The sequence below is a fragment of the Daphnia pulicaria genome, chromosome 10 (assembly GCF_021234035.1).
Source record: "Daphnia pulicaria isolate SC F1-1A chromosome 10, SC_F0-13Bv2, whole genome shotgun sequence".
Classification (NCBI taxonomy): Eukaryota; Metazoa; Arthropoda; class Branchiopoda; order Diplostraca; family Daphniidae; genus Daphnia; species Daphnia pulicaria.
In genome coordinates, this window is record NC_060922.1 from 1226003 (window position 1) to 1243254 (window position 17252).

General features: G+C 44.3%; 1 long non-coding RNA gene across 2 annotated transcripts; it reads left to right on the forward strand.

The window, feature by feature from the left end:
- Positions 1 to 227: 227 nt before the first annotated feature.
- On the forward strand, positions 228 to 1207 carry LOC124314361. 2 transcript variants are annotated; one of them, XR_006911188.1, is made up of 3 exons: positions 228 to 405; positions 470 to 571; positions 780 to 1207. It is a non-coding gene; the product is annotated as an uncharacterized LOC124314361 (long non-coding RNA). The 2 variants fall into 2 exon arrangements; XR_006911187.1 differs by having other exon boundaries at positions 228 to 308.
- Positions 1208 to 17252: the final 16045 nt, after the last annotated feature.

A 17252-nucleotide genomic window follows, 5' to 3' on the forward strand; every position in this document is an offset into this window, starting at 1 on the left:
GAGGGTCCTGGAGGGTCTCATTGTGGCGGTTTCAGTCTTAAAGTAATTTTCTGTGGGAATCTTACAAATTTTTACTTTTATCTTGACTGAGGTAGAAGACTATGAGATGAACTAATTATTTCTCTACTACTAATATTTCTTTGAATACTTTCTATCGATATCTTAGGTCTAATTAGAATATAAGAGTGTCGTCTGCTATGGTTTTGTAAAAAAAGTTGTGTCTTTACAGAAACGTGATCGTGTGCCCACTCGCTGGTGTCGCTGGTCTATATAGAATAGCTCAATAGACACTCCATGCTGTTTAGCAGGTATATAAAACTAAGAATTGTTATAGAATGTGGGAGCTTAAGTAGAAGAGAAGTTCCAAATATGTGAGATGTTAGTTCCTGACTCTTATTTCATCATGTAAGCCTCTTGCCCATGCATGGTATTTTGTTTGCAATGTGTAACATAATTTTCCTTTGTGCAGATTTGTGGCTGGAGCCAGCTGCCAGCCATCTTAACCACAAGATATGCAAGTTTTGCTTGTGCTGAACCTGTCATCACCAAAAATATCAGTGTCATCCTTTGGGTAATGATTTTCCTTATTAAAATTATCCCTGTGGCCTGTTAGGTATTTAACGATGCATGACTTGTATAAATGGAGTGTGTTACATGGCACCATCGAATTCTCCTGTTTAATAATAATTCCGATTTACCCACTTTCTCATTTCCAATTTTTCCTTACTTGTGGTTCCTGTCAATATTTTTCGTAACCCATTTTTTTGTTTTTGATTTAGATAAACAGCATCCATCTTTGATTGAAGAAACTACCGATCAAGTTACGGATCTCTCCTTCCCCTTTCTCGAGTGTGGGTGCAGTCACGAGGACACCCTTATTCCTATACTTCGTCTAGTGGATTCAACTAGTCTTCGGATGGATGGAGAGCCTTGCTGAATTCCCCAGGCTTAAAGGTAGGAAACGTTCATCTCTTTTTTTCCCTTTTGACTGTTTGTGGCGTTGATTACGGCGGTTATGAATCGTGACATAGTGCGGAGTACCATTATTCGTGAGCAAGGCGTTTGAATGGAACTGTTTTTCTCTTGGCGTTTTTTGTTGACTCAGTTAGAGACTTAGAGTTCATTAAACAACTCATTTGTAGAACTACTGTAGATCAGGCTTGTTTTTTTACCTCACAACTTTGTCTGTGGGCAAACAATCAAATTCGACAATTTTGTAACTTAGACTTAATCTTTTTAAACACTTTAAGCAAAGTGCAACTCGAAAATGTTTTGACCAAGGAGGACCTGCCGCCACATCGGCACCTCCTCGTATGTATATTATACGCCCAGAGCTCCGGCTTGAATGCACCTAACGATCAGCACACGAATTCACGAACAACACACACACACACATATAGACACACAACTCTGAATAGTTAAAAATATAGAGATGTTTCTCTTTTTCTTTTCTTCTCTCCTTTTTTTGTTGTCTGCGTGAATACGACCGGATTGTTACACCTATAGAGCTCTCAGTGTGTTGTACCTTTGGCAAATTGATGCGTTCTCTTCTTGTGTGGAAACATCTTTTTTTTTTTTGGGGGGGGGGGATTTTTGTTTGTTTCTTGTTTTTTTTTTTTATCTGCCTCTCATTTCCATCTCGTTTTTCCCCTTTTGTTTTCTTGTTTCTTTTCTCCGGCGACCAGAGCTAGCGAGATGTTGAAAATGCCAACACAAGTTTTTATTAGCAGTCGTATAGATAGCGGGTAGGGAGGAGAGTCCAACGGGTTCGGTCGTTAACCAAGACACACAACCTGCTGCAAGCACAGCCGTTAAAACATCTCCGTTAACACAGCAGCAGCAACAGCTAGCCCAGCAGCAGCCACCACCACCATCACCACCGCATAGCTCCTTGGCTAGGAGCTAGTGGCTATCAGGGGGGCTCCTGGTGGCTATACAACAACAACAAATAAAACCGCAGACTACAAAAATTCGTAACAAAGAAACAAGACCAAAAAAACACAATCGAAAATGGCAGGCGAATATATAAAAAAGGAAAGGTCCGGGGTGTTGATTACATTCTCCAGATTTCGTCTAGAATTCTCGATCCGTCCGGCATTTTCTTTATTTTTCTTTTTCCTTTTTCTACTTTAAGAAATAACAATTCAAGCCAAGTCTTTCCCTATACTAGAGAACCGGCACACACGTACGGCAAATTGAGGACGAATAGTCAATTTCCAATAGGTTTTCATTACTTTCGGAGGTGTTTATTTTGACTGTTGGCCATCAGGACCTCTTCTCTGCGGTCCGATTTCTCACCACCGTGTGTATATACACAATGAGGAGAAGGATCACGTCTGCACTTGTATAACCTTTCCTTCCTCCTTCACTTGATACACATTCCTTTGCGGCGATGGCCGGCAGTGAGTTTAGAGGTGGGCCAAGGAGTGGGGGGGGGGGATTGGTCCCATTTCGTATTCTTGTCTTTCGCGCTCCAGACATTACACACACACACGGGGGGTTCAGAGTTTGTGTTTTTCTCTCTCTCTTTCCCAAAGTGATGGGCAGCACTGGCACTTCAACACCTGCTGTTGGTCCGTCTAGCGGCCACAGATTCTTGACTCTCCGCTCGATATTTCTAGTTTCTACACAGCGCCATGGCTGGCCCAAGGATTTTCATCCGCAAACGCCGGATTGACCTCGATTCCTTTCGTCGTTGGGCTTTGCAACTGGAATTGAGCATAGCCGGCCAAGGCCAATACGCATCCAGACTGGTATAATCTCTCCTCTTGTATTATCTGTTGCAAAAGCAAATTCAATTTTTAAATCGGATCAAATGATGTTGAAAACAGACAAAAAAGAAAAGAAAATTTTCAGCTTATAAAAAAGGAAGGCAACAAAATATTTAGCGAAAAGCAAACTGTTAACGAACGGGCGAGTTCAGCGGGTCTTTTTGCTAACGTGCGCTGCTATTTTCTATATGCCTATTTACTACATCACTCTAGGAGAGGATCCTGTAATAGCCGGCCGAGGTTTAGCTAGCTAGCTGCTGCATCACTGAAATATATATATATATATATACACGCACGCGCTAGCACGCGCTCACCAAGTAACACACAGGCAGCGCAGCCACATCTGAAGAGTTGAAAGACGAGGGGCAGGTGGCGAGATCCAACTCTTATAACTCAACGTCTTGGCGGCCAACGATTCCCGGCGCTCCTCTCTTTCTCTCGTATCTCCCCTTGGCCAAAAAGATTTTTATTATTTTATTTTTCCTTTTTTTTTCTTTTTTCTAACCGCTCCTGGGGTAAAATATTTCCAGGAAAAGACGATTAAGGCGGTGGCGGCGGCGCGTAATAGGCTGGAAACGTTTCGGCGTATAGAACACGGAAACAGATTTTTGGGTTGTTTACCCGGGAAAATTTAAATTTAACCCCCATCACCCTTTCCATTTCGAATCGAGTTCAATTTTTAATGGTAAACGCGTGCTGTAGTGGCGGTGCTCTGAATAATTGCGAGGCACTTTACTCTTCTTCTTCTTCTTCTCCTCCTCCTCCCACTCGTTATGTACTGGGTCCGTCCGTCCGTCCCGCCCATCTACACCAGCCCCTTCCACTCCGTTTAGGAATGCCAAATGATTCCCGGGTGTTGAGCCTAGCGACAATCCGCTCGGCGATTGTCATCCGAAACCCCTCGCACACGAAGGGGCGTGAGAGAGAGTCGTCGCCCGTTGCCCCGTGATCTATTGACTTTGCCCGTCTCTTTTTTCTTTAGTCGAAACCCAAAACAAAAGTCGAACTTTTCTTTCTTTTCTTTGATATTTCCACAAAGTCAATGGATAAGGAAAGTGATTCCCTTCTCACTCTTCAGCTCCTTTTGGGCTCCTGGACTCCTAAACTCCTTGCGACTGGTAACGAGAGGAGATTACCATTTTTCTCCCGTCTCCGCGGGGGGTGTCGGATATAATGAAACGCGCGTGTTTTTGTTATTATTAAGTTACCCACTAAACAGCCCTCCTCTTTCTCCTCTTTCTCACCCTGCTGGCCAAAAGGGGAGAAAAAGGAGATACTCTAAGAAATATAAAAATAAAAAGAAAACCATCACGAGCGCCGGGGAGGTATATGGAAACTATTCGTCTATGGCCCTGTGCTGGCTGGCTGGCTGGCAGTGATGTACAGGCGCGTGCACAGCTCACACACGGTGGACTTGTTGCCAACGAATGGAGGTCCCGGTGTGTCCAGCTGTTGCTGTATAGGTCAAAGTCAGGTTCACATGGTGCGCATGTCACTTTTCACCTTGCCTCTTCTTAATCTTCTCTCGGCTTTTTTACTTTTTCTATCCCATTTTCTTTGATTTTATTTCTTTGGAGAAGAAGGCGCGCACTACTAGGGCCAAGAGATTTTCTGATTTCTTTCCGCGCTCGCGTTACCGCACCCCAGTCGCCCCTTTTCTCCCATAAGGACACACACACAACAACAACTCGCGTGTCCGCAATCGGCTGCGGTGACGACGTACCGGCGCGAGCAGCAGCAGCAGCCTCAGTCATAATGTATTAACATAGTACATATCCAGTCAGTGTGCGTGTGTATATTTAAAACTGACTGACTAGTAGTAGTTCGCTCTTGCTCGGTAATGTACCAAGCAAATGGGAATTTTCCTTTTTTTTTATTTTTTTTTGGTGCAGCGCCTAAAAGCGGTCGGCTTGTAATAGCCAAAACAGCTGACACGGAGAAGAACACACACACACGGTCAAGTTGAAAACTTTCAAAAAGAAAAAGAGAATGACGATGTGTCGGGAGATAAATAGCCCGAGCTCAATATTCATTTGTCACCGATGATGCAGGTCAGAAAAGGTCCGGAAATCTTCTTTTCAGTTTGTAGATGCGCATATCAACTCGTCCTGCTGTTGCTGTTGCCTCCCATGAGGAAATTTTCCAAAGTCTTTTTTTGTTTTTTCAAAGTTCCCTCCTCTTTTTATTTCAAACATTTTTACCGCCTTCTCCTACTCCTCCCCCGCAGCACCTACTCAAACAAGCGCACCACTTATATAGACAAAGTACCTACACTATGTGTGTGTGTGTGTGTAGTACAGACCTGCGGTGGGTATAGTCAGAGCCACCATTACCATCGCACCTGGAGTATATAGACACATTTCACGAGTCCAGCAGGCCAATCAGGGCTCACATTGTAACGGCGGAAAAAGGGAATACATTTTTTCGCCGCTGCTGGACGGAGGGGGGAATTTTCAATCAAAACAAGACGCCTAGTCCAAAAAGGACCTCCTTTTTTTCCCCCAGTAACATGTTATTCTGCTCTTTTTTTAACTCCGGCACCGACGTCAGGACGGATGACGTTGGAATTAATAGTCCGTACGCGCTGGGTTGGCTGGCCGGCCGCTCGTGCTGTGTCCGAAAAACGGGCGACGCAGTGCTGCCGTCCTGTCGGTAAAGCGATGATAAATGATCTCGTAAATGAAGAGGGGGGGGGGGGTAGAGAAAGTAATAAATAAATAAATAGATATATATATATCTCGTCTATTGAGAGTCTTTCTCTAAACTCTGTATGGACAGGCGTGGGCAAAGCAACGCATTAGAAAACGTTGTACCGAGGACTAGGCTGACAAAAAGAAGTTTCCAGGTGCGAGTTTGACTCTCTGTAAAGGTGAGTTTTCCCTCCCCCCTTGTTTTCTCCATCCATCCACCCACCCACCCCCTCTGATAGGTTTGTGAGTGAGTCAGAGTCTGTGCAATCAAAAAATAAAGAACTTGGTGAGCGATGATTTAGCACCGTCATGTCGCACCTTTCCCCGACCGGCAGCCGGTTCTTTCCCCCCCTCCCTTCTCCACCAGCGCTTATATTCAAGGGTTTAGTCTTACAGGCTCGCATTTAAAATAGAATCTTATATTTATAGTACATAAATCCTTGATGATTTGATTTTTCATTGATTTCAATTGGTCATTTGTACCCGGGGGTTTTTTCCCTCCCGTTTATTTCGAAATTTTGTTTTTCGCAAGTGCGCTGGGATTTTACATTGTGGCACAGAAACTGGGTCATACGTTCGGATTAGAAAAGAAACTTCGTGTCACTCTGTGGAATAAGGTACACAAGTCGCGTCCGTGTTTGGGATCTCAATCGAATATCGGCCCTCCATCAGTGATGATGTCGGCCCTTTTTTGATTCTTTTCTCCTCTCTATCTTTCTTTTTCTTATGATGATTGAGATCTGTGTGGCATCTGCCGTTTCTGGTTCGGCGGTGAAATCTCCACATCGTCGCTACATGGGAAATCACGATGTTACACATAATAGCGGCCGACGCTTTCGTCGTTCTTGGGCGACAAAACAAACGAACGCACGAAAGATTCTTTTTCTTCTTCCCCAGTCCTTTTACAAATGTTGGCCAGCAAAAGAAATCATTTTTTAAAAATTTAATTTATTTTCTGGGGGGGGGACTTTCTCAATTCTTTTGTGAATAATGGGCCTGATTGCTCCGCTCTGCTCTCCGGTTCGGGACTCGACCGACGAATATTTTCTCCGTTCGCCGTTTTCTCCCCGTGAACTATTATTTATTTTATTTTTTTTTTGGCTCTGGTTCCGTCACGAAATAACGTGTTAGTTGGTTCTTCCTCTTTGGCCGGTTCTCGTCTATTCTTCTGGGCTGTTCTTTTCACCGAGACGTGCGCACACATAACCTCACGCCGACCGAGGCCGAGTCCATCTATACAACCACAACAACAACAGCAACCCAATTCATCGACGTTGTAACTAACGCTCCAATATAATATACATATCCCCTCCTCCTACTCTTCTTCTTCCTCCTCTTTCGATCTCTATGGGTTCCGATTTTATCCATCGACTCGCGGGAGAAAAGGTAACAAAACAAAACCAAAAAATAAATTTTGGAGTCGAAGGAGGGCGGCCCCGTTTTGAATTTAATATATTTCGGCCGGTGCTTGTAATTTAGACGATGCAACTCCCACACCCTTATTTTTTTCGCCGCAGTTCCTCCTCCTCCTCACTGGTAATAATGTGGAAGGAGAGAGAGAGAGAAGGAAACAAATCTCGTAAAGAATCGACAGCTTTTGACATGGTTGGCCGATTGTAAAAGTAACAACAACCACAACAACAACAACAAGAGAACAGAAAGTCGAATAATTTGGCAGGATCGTATATTCACTATGGGCTGCCGCCCGACGAGAGCGCCCAAATCATAATAAATACACAAGAGTAGGGCCCCTCTTTATTCGTTATATGTGTTGCGTGGCAGTTTCACAAGTCCCAAATAAAGGTTTCTTTCACTTGCAAATTTCATGTCGACGAGTTTTGAAGAGCCCGCCAGTCTTAGTATACTGTACAGCAGGGCCGGAACCGTTTCGTTCGACTTCGTGACGGACGCCGCTCACTCTGATCGCCCGTCACCGCGGCCCAGGTTGTATTTTTCTTTAGAGAGAGATCACAGCAGCACTATATGAGTCTTATAGACAAGGTTTATTGTATATTATACATACGGACTTGTAACTTACAAAAGAAGAAAAGAAGTTTTTGATATATATTTATTTATTCCAATCTTATCGGCTGCTCTTCTCCGTTTCTCTTTGGGGTTTGATCTCGCACACAATGGAGATCCGTTCATGACGGACTGTGTTTGGCCTGTTTGGGGTATCCGCGCCCCCCCCCCCCCCCCACTAAAAGCGAATTTAAACAAGAAGGTGAGAGACGTCGACCTGCATGCCAAATCACGTCAGAACTCCCCAGCGTGGATGTCCGTTTCTCAATTTTATCTTCTCTTATATTGTTCATTCAACCACCCAGAAAAGAAACGAACAAAAAAAGAAGCTTTTGGGTTGGTTTGGGCACACCAATTGGACGGTTCTTTCTGCTAAACATATCAACATACAGACACACGTACGGACGCACCTGGACTCGTTTGGTTGGTTGGTCCCCTGAACTGCAAAGTTTGTGTGTTGCTGTGTCACTTGTAGATATTTGGGCGTTTGTTAATGCACACGTCGTCTGGGAAGCAGCTCGCATCAGCTTATTATGTTTGCTGCTTCCTGCTTTACTCTACTACGCGCCATAACGCGATTTCAATCCGTTCCGGGACTTTTTCTTCCCCTTTGACAGCCCACCAAAAAAGTTTTGTGTGTGTGGTCAGACCAGTTTTTTCTTATTTTCCTTTTTCTTTCTATTTGTTCCGAAGGGATAAGGATAAAGAACTTGAAACTTTGGCATGGCGGTTACGTACATTATCCAGCGACTTGATTGAGGATTAACAATAGGAGGAGACGGCCAGGAATCCGAAATCCGGACTGGAAAGGGAAGGAGAGAGCAACCATCCAATACATCTCCTTGAAGAAAAAAAGAAAAGTTATATAATGAAAAATACTCCAACTCGGATGTATAGTGGGAAGGAAAAAAGCGGCTTTAGTCAAATAGAGTACAAGGATGTGTACGTATATACAGACAAATAGAATAGCTCTCCGTGTGTGTGTGTGTGTGTGTAGATGAAGTGAATGTGGAAAAAGGAACTCCAGGTGCAGATGGTCTGGAACAACTCACCGGCTCTTTTTTTTTTCTTCACTCTTTCATTCTTCCGTTCTCTCTCTTTATATATATAATAGCAGCACGAAGAAGAAGAAGAAGAAAGGCAGTTGAAAACAATCAAAAGCCAGTTTGAGAGTTTCAAAGGGGAGAGAAAGAGACTGAGAGAGAGGTGGAAATAATAAAGAGAGCGGGGGTCCCGTGATTTTTGCGGTCTTGTTCCACCGCATTAATCCTGAATGGTGTGTAAGAGCGCCCGGTGCATAGAGAGAGAGAACTTACACCAGTTCTATTTCAAACACCCCTTCCGCCAGCAGCAGCGCAGCCCCCCAGCCGCTATGTGCTTACTACACCCAACACACACACACGCCGAGATGGCCAAAAGAAAGAAAGAACACGTTAACTTTCTCCGCATTGAAAATAACCGTCTTAACCGACGTAACGTTACACAATCATGAATTCATGACCCAAAGATTTGACCGGCATCTGCTCACCCCCAAGTTGGATAACAATTTTTTCTTTTCTTTTCCAACTCGGTGAATTTTTTGAAATTATTTCAGATTTCTTTTTTGAAAAAACAAAAACAAACCAATAGCTGTCGCATTCCAGGCGGACATTAGCTACGTATGCGCACTCATCACCCACCACCAGCGCCACATTTTGAAAATTGATAGTTTTCCAAACGAATAAATGGATGCACAGTGGCCTAGATGTCTTAGAGAGTCTAAGGGACCGTCGGGGAATGTGCTGTGCGGCGATATGAGGTGTCTGTTGTCGCTCGATCTATACCATCGCCACCGGATGGATACATCATCGACCGGCAGTCAGAGACCTTACCAAAACTCAGCGCCCTAGTCGGTACTCACGTAGAGAGAGATGGTCACGTAGGACGACGGGAGAAATTTCCCCACCGAGGATCCCGAAAGGTCGAGAGAGCTCTCCAAAATCCCTCGGCGGTCTCGCCGCCAATTTTTCGTGCGTTTTATATTTAGATTGCGCGCGCGGGTACATAGCGGCGAGTTAAAAAAGAATTGGACGTGCAGGTTTTTTTTTTTTTAAGAAAAAAATGTCGACGGACCGTATAGGAAAATGAGCAGAAGAATTCAATTGCCTTTCGGCGGGTGTTGACTGGGCTCTCATTAGTCGCTGGGAAAATGAACTAACTTTGTCCGTCAATTTTTCATTTGAGAATCGCCTTGATTTTGTTTGCTTCTCAATGGTTATAAGAGAAATGCCAATCCGAATGGCTGCCCAGCTTTTTATTTTTGTTGTATACCACCACACCAGTGGCGTACGTGTGTCCGTTATGTACACATCCGTTTTAGACAAGGAGTAGGCAGGCGGAAGAAGGATATTTTCGGTATACATGTGTACTTCCCCTCTTTTGTTTTGGAAGCTTTTTTTGACGTGGCCGCCAGAGTTCATCATCGTATTTCATCATCGACGTTTTTGCGGATGGGCAAATAGACGGGCCGGCTGCTGCTGCTGCTCCTACTACTACTACTGCCCGGTTACCACGAGGGTTATATGTATAGTTGTCAAGGAGAAGGTGCCAACCCTTTTTCTTTCTTTCTTTCTCTCTCTCTTGGCCGGAAGTTTGTTGGAACACTCGACACAAAACGTAACCTGACTGCCTCTATTACCTCCCACCCCTTTTTAGTAGTAGTATATTCGAGTCGCTCTTCCAGGCCGTCAAAGGGTTCAATAACTCCTCCGAGTCCATTCAACACAACAACCCCAATATTGGGGTGGGGGGTGGGGGGGGGGGGAGACAACCGAACCGAGGGGGGCTGTGTCCTATCGGTACTAATCAAACGACCGCTGCTGCTGCTGCTGCTTCCACTTTGAGCTAGAGTCCAACAAAAGGACCACATTGGCTATAGGTTAACACTCTAGTGCAGTTTCGGGGGGGTAGTGTAGATGGGTACGGTACGCAGTTGCTTGTATATTCCAGGTAACTTTCCATGTGCAACTCTTTTATTTTCATAGTCATCAATGACTCGAGACCTTTTTTCTCTTTTCAAGTCGCATAGAGACTCGAAAGGGCTGGGCCGGCACTATACGTGTACGTCCATGTGTGTGTGTGGCGCCTGAGTGTATGTAGCAACACCTGCCCGTCTTATCTAAACAACAGACTCGACTCGACTTTTGTTCTCAACAGCTTCTAAAAAAACAACAACAACAACAAGCCCAAAGTTTTTATTTCAATTTTTCAATTTTTCAACGGGCCGACCCATCTGTGTACGTAGACAACATTCAATTCCTTGGCAGATGATTCCAATCGTTAATAGTTTGGTACACCTTTGGCATTGAGAGCCTCCTGGTTCTTGCTGGGCTCAACATTTCAAAGAAACAGATATCGGCTCTCCTATATACCATCGACTATATTTTTGGGTTGTTGTTGTCGTCGTCGTCGTTTCGTGCCCGTCTATTTCTGGTAAAATGCATTTCTCCTTCTTCATTTTGTCTGTGTGTATGTGTGTGTGTATCTATTTCGGGGTGAGGCCGAAGGGGGTTACAGTGGTGATAGGATTCTGTCCGTCTAGTATCAACAACCTGATCGATGACTCTGTTTATTTTTTCCGGCCCCTTTTTCTTCCGTTCGTTTTTCGTTTTCTCCTCGTTTTTTTATTTTTATTTTTAAAATTTTTGACTGGATAAGATTCCCCCACTCGAGTCGCCGTGGGCAGCAGAAGCAGAAGTAGCAGAAGCGCTTTTATATAAATTTTTATAAATAAAAGATGTAGAACTGGAAAACATTTGCCGAATGGACTGCGTGTATTATACGTACACTGGTTATTATCGTTTCAAATAATTTCGAGTGTCTGAATTGTTGTTCGACGTATAGGATTCGCATAGTGGCGGGTTTGTATACCATCAGCCGGCAATTCCGGTTGGGAACAGTCAAGTCACGCCGTGGGGTGGGGGTGGGGTAACATATATTGTCGGTAGGGGGGTAGGAGGTGAAAGGTCACGAAGAAGCTGCTGAATTCCGATTTTCTCCTGCTCCTATACTCTCGACCGCGCTTGATGAATAGAATTGGTTTCTCCTGCGGTTGTTTCTCGGCTGTTACGTCTAGCAGCTAGCAGCTCCAATCCGATGGAGAGATGCTGGAGTGGCGCTCGCGGACGAACTTCATCATCATCATCAACGTCAGCGCCTGTGTATCTTGTGATGTGAAATGTATTATTTATGGAAAGACGAAGAAACTCGTCCCGGCATATCCACACACAACTGAACAAACACATTTTTTTCAGAGCGTGTCTGTCTGTCTTGTAAATTTTCTCTACAGCCGAGAGAGAGAAAAAGAGAGAGAGGTGGTAAAAGCCCGAAAATTCGTGATGGAAAGGAGCGACGCCGCCGACGCGCTCACCGCTTAATGGGCTCCCTTCATTAAGCAACCGAAAGAAAATCTGCTGGAAGATGTGGGTCTCTCTCTTCTCCCGCTCCGCTCTTGAATCACTCACGAAGGAGAGAGAGAGAAAAACGGGATAGAGGGGTCCAATGATAAAAAAGAAAGCCTAGCCCGAAATAAGTGACGTCATCACTCCCGGTTGAGAGAGAGGAAAGGGGGAATTGACGGCTATGGATCCGCCACGATCTTTCATCTCGAGCTGATGCGTCTTCGCAGCTCTTCTTCACCTGGTGCGAGTGAGAAATCAAAAAAAAAGAATGGGACGACAAAACAACGGGCGCGGCGTGACTGGATCGACACAGTTCTGTTTTAAAAAACAAAAACACGCGTGACGTGAGCGGTAGAGAACAACCAAATGTAATAAAAGTCAGACTGACGCCACTATAGTTTTTGTTTGGTTTTTCAAAACGATCGTCGCTCATCTCTCTCTCTCTTTTATATCCTGCGATGCGATCGCCATCGTCGTCTTTTGTCTCACACGATTTGCTCCAGTTGGACCATCTCCTCCAGTTTGCTAACATCCTCCACATCTGATTTTGTCGTCTGGAAGAACGAATTTCCACTCGATAAAGAAGCGGAAAGATTCGAAACCCTCCAAAAAGAGAAAACGACCCAAGTTGTCTCATATTATTACGTAGAGATTTGAATATTTACAGTTTGTAGTTGGCTTAAAAGATTGCGTCGATGTTTGTAACATTATTGGGTCTATAGGGTACGCACACACACGCACACACAAACCGTTCAGGAGCTATTCATAGTTGGGAGGGCGTCTTGGTGTCGGCGTCGTTTCTCCAAATGGACCGTTGCGTTTATTTGACATTCGGGACGGGCCGCGCTCGCCCTTCTATCCCCTCTGTGTGTTCCATCCCTCCTGGAAGAAGCCACAACCCAACCCCACCCCACTCCTCCTCCTCCTCCTTCCAGAAAGGAAAAAAATAAAAAATAAAAAAAACATATTGGTGCAACGCAGTTAATTACCGGATGTAGAACACACACACACACACACATATGCAAGCGCAAGAACATTGCACGCGCGTCGTCCCAGCCCTAAAAATTGTCGGCGTGAACTGAAGCCATACACCGTTCGAGAGACTCCCAATTTCATTTGCATTCGTCTCTATCTCTCTCTCTCTCTGCTGCTGCTTGCTCTTTTGTGTGAGTTGATATTCTTACACCGGGCATCACAAAGTGCGCGATTCACTATTCTCGGGGTAAACTTTTTCAATGTAGAATGAAAAAAGTGTCGAGTTGTCCGCCTCTTACGTCTCTCTCTCTCACCCACACACAATTTGAGGTACAGGCTACAGGGCTCCTGGCTCCTGGACGCGGTGTGTACTGTTTATAGCCCTGTCGTTCGTTTGTTTGTTGTTTAGGGGGTTTTGTCGCAGATGCTGTACTGCTTAACGCGCACTTTCCAACTTGCCTTTCTTCAAGTTTCTTTTCCTTCCTTCCTTCCTTCCTTCCGTCCTTTTATTTTTTGTGATAATCTAAGACAGTTTCCTGATGCTCAAGTTTCTTTCGCATTGGGCTCCCGCGTGACACATGTCCTCCCACTCCCGACAGTTGAATTAAGTATGCAGCGGGGGCTGCTGTACATCCGTCCGTTTGACTCGTCAAATTATTGAGCAGACACGTACACCCCTTACTTGCTCTCTCCTCTAGAACGATTTTGTGTTTTTATCTTTCAAAGAATGAAATGAAATTCAGAGAAATACGCGTAATAATAGATTTAAAAAAATAATAAATAAAACGTGTTATTACCACCACCACCCCCTCCAACGTTACGTGAAACGAGGAAGATACGGAAGGCGTGTCAGGCCTATAAATTGGTTGCGGTCTTTCTACTCCCCCGACAAAAAAAAATATATATTTTTCAGTTCAAAGGGGAAAAGCGAGTACTATATTCAATAGATGAAATTTAAAACAGAAAACGATCAATTCGAAAGTCTCTTTTTTTCTCCCCATGATTATTATTATTACCGAGGGGGAGGGGGCGTGTAAAGAGACGACGGAAATGCATGTGGGCGCGTCGACGACGCTCGTCGACGACTCTTTTGTTTGCTGCTTGAATGACGATGTCGTTGATATGATTATTAAAATTCTCAATTGAGCTGTTGTCTATTTTTCTTCAACCCCCACCTAAAAAAGAAGAAGAAGAAGGGCCTGTACGTGCCGGGCGATATAGACGCCACGTCGCCCGGAGTGTCTGTGACGCTACCAATTAGGTATTTCTCTCTCTTTCTCGTATAGATGTTTTATTTATTTATTTTTCCTTCTTTTCTCCCGTGTTATTTTTCAAAGAGTCTACGGGTCGTTATCACCCGGCGCTTTGCCGACTCGTCAGTAATTCCATCGTCACGTCACAACTGGTGGCGGGTCCCGGCCGGCCAGCCAGCAGCTCCGGCAAATAATGACTTTTCTTCTATAGCTCTCCGTCTCTCTCTCTTACTCTATAACTGTTTTTCTGACTCTAGCAGAGCTCTATATCCTCATCGCAAACTCGATGCCCATCATGTGTGTGTGTGTGTGTGTGGGTGTGTCGGCGGTGCTCTAATTGACGCCAAACTTCCCATATCCCTGGCCACCCAGGGCATATCCTCGCCAGTTGTATACAACATTCCTCTTCTTCTTCTTGGGGTTGCTATAAGCAATAGAAGGAGCCCGGCCATTTGTTCGTCATTAACCGCTACGCTCGCTTATCCGTCAGCAAGTGAGAGTTGAGAATCTTCCACCCTCTTCCCCAACCATTTCCAGCTTCTTTCCCAACTTTCTCTAGACGAGATAAACATTTCCTTTTTTTAATTTTTTTTTCCAAAAAGAAGAGAAGGTGAGAAAATGCCATCGTTTAGAAGAGTCTCGCATAGTTTGACTAATTTGAATCAAGAGCCTATCTACGTGCTCTTGATTCGTTTAAAAAGTGTGTGTGTGTGTGTACACCTTCTGTTTGGGTTTGACAAGAGCAGGTGGAGATGATGTGCGGAGCAGGTGTTTTTATTTTTTATCTTTTGGGCGGTGGGTTAATGTCAATCGTCTTTATCGTCTCATGGGCCCCGAAAAACTTCCAGATATTCCAGACTTTCTGACAGCAAGCTAACACTATCACGTATTAAAAAAACAAAACCCCCAAAAAAGCAGTTGGGTAATTCACCTGCGGATTTTGACAGACGACTTGTGAGCGCGTCAGATGTCTCGAAATGAAACTACGTGTGGGTGTTGACGAAACGGGAGAGATAAGAAAAACCATTTTTCCCTTTTTTTTTAATATCTAAATTATAGATGCGATAGGAACGTGAGAAACTAGTCGTTTTCCTCTCTATGCACGCCTGGATAGGAATCAGACAGTTTCCTATGCGTTTTGTTTTGTAAACTTTTACGGGGGTATCATACTATGTATTTACACAGCGCATTATTAAGGGGGTTTCAAGTCCGAGACTCTTTATAGAACCTGCATCATCCGATCCCGGTGGCCGTGCTACCGCTGCCCGTTCCTCGTGACCCGCGCTCGATTCTAATGGACTTTAAGGACAGCACACACACACACAGCACATCTATTGACTTATTTATTTATTTTTTATGGACTTCGATGTCACGACCGCCCACTGGGTCCGGGCCGTGCGTACGTACGTATGCAACGATCTTAACCGCCGCTTTTTAAAAAATACATAAGGGAAGAAGGACGTCGGGGACGTATCCAATCACAAGTCAATAAATAAAACGAGCAGCATCTGAAAATTCTGAATTAAGAATAAAACGACAGACTGAAATGGGAACTAACAAGGTTATTTATTAGAGTTGGACAGACACCAACGCAACGAGTCCCGTAACAGTTGCGTCATCGTTTTTAATCGTTAACTCACCTTTGTCTATTTGTGGACACACTGTGGTGCACCCGGTTCAATGAGTCACTGCCGCTGCTGCTGCTGTTGCGCTCGTTTCCAGACGCTCGGGGTAAATTAGACGCAATGCTGGAGAGAGATCTGCTGTGCATAATGGAAACCCCTTACGCTTTAATAATTATAAATGTACGGAACATGTGTAATGCACATGAGAGAATGATGTATGGCCCTCGGTTTGAACCAAGTAAAAGAGCGTGAAAGAAGCCGATCTGTCTCTTATATTCTCCCGTTTGCTGCTGCGTTAGATTTTGTTGTATGTACCTTTTAAAAAATAATACTAATTTCTCCGACTCGGTCGGCACAAACCATTCGACGTAATAGACGGGAAGAAAAAGGCAAAGAGAAGAAGAAGAAGAAGAAGAAAAGAAGCGCGATGGATGTTGTTGTGATGGGGGGCTCTTCTAGTGCTGTGCAGAGATAGCTAGGCCATAAGGGCGCATGTGTTCAAGTTTCCACCCATAATCAAACCTTAAGCAGCCGAAAATGGATACGCTTGTTCCGTGTTTTCCACCTAGGGTCTCCCAAAACTGAAATGTTTATCTATTTTAGATGCATATTATTCCCTTCTTCTTTTTCTTTTTTCTTTTTCGTCAGAGGGCAATTTTCACACAGCACCCAACAGAAAGAAACAAATTTTTTTAAAAATAAAAAAAAAGATAAAAAGAGAAGAATGGAATAAAAAGCATGGAGAAAAGGGGGCCAGCCTGCGCAGGTATATATATCTAGAGAGAGAGAGAGAGATGAGATATATATCATATGAAAATGAAACAAATTAGTCGACTCACCCGAGCCACCCTGTTTCATTCTTTTCTTTCCTCGGTCAGCTCATATGTGAGCTGGGCACACACACACTCATCCACCTTCTCGTTTTCCTTTTTTTTTTTTTGTTTCGGGCCGGCTCTCTCTCTCTCGGCCACTGTTGCTGGAACACACACACACACACACATACCTATTAAATAAAGGGGGCACCCTAATACTACTAGACATATCGTCCGTGAGAGGAGCGCAGGGTCTGCACATGACAGTAACGCATGCCATTAATTATCTCTCTCTCTCTTTCTTTTGTGGACACAGTTTACCCTCTGTTAACTCCATTTAGGACTTGTGTAGGAGAAGAATATATAGAAAGGGACCACCCTACTCTCTCACTGCTGGGCCGTGTGGTGTTATTGCCCCTTGTGGAATCGGATGGGGGGTAAAATGCCGGCCGTCATCCCTTATAGTTACGCTTGTATTTATTTCCTATTGCCTTTTAACGTGCTCACATGTGAGGTAAGAGACAATAGGGACTCGCATATGTTACACCTAGACGAGCTCTCTCTCCCTTTATTCACGTCATTCCAAATCCCCCCCCTCCTCTACCTCTTCCCCATTCCCCCAAATAAAAATGGGCTATTGGGTTACCTCAGCGAGCCCTGAATGT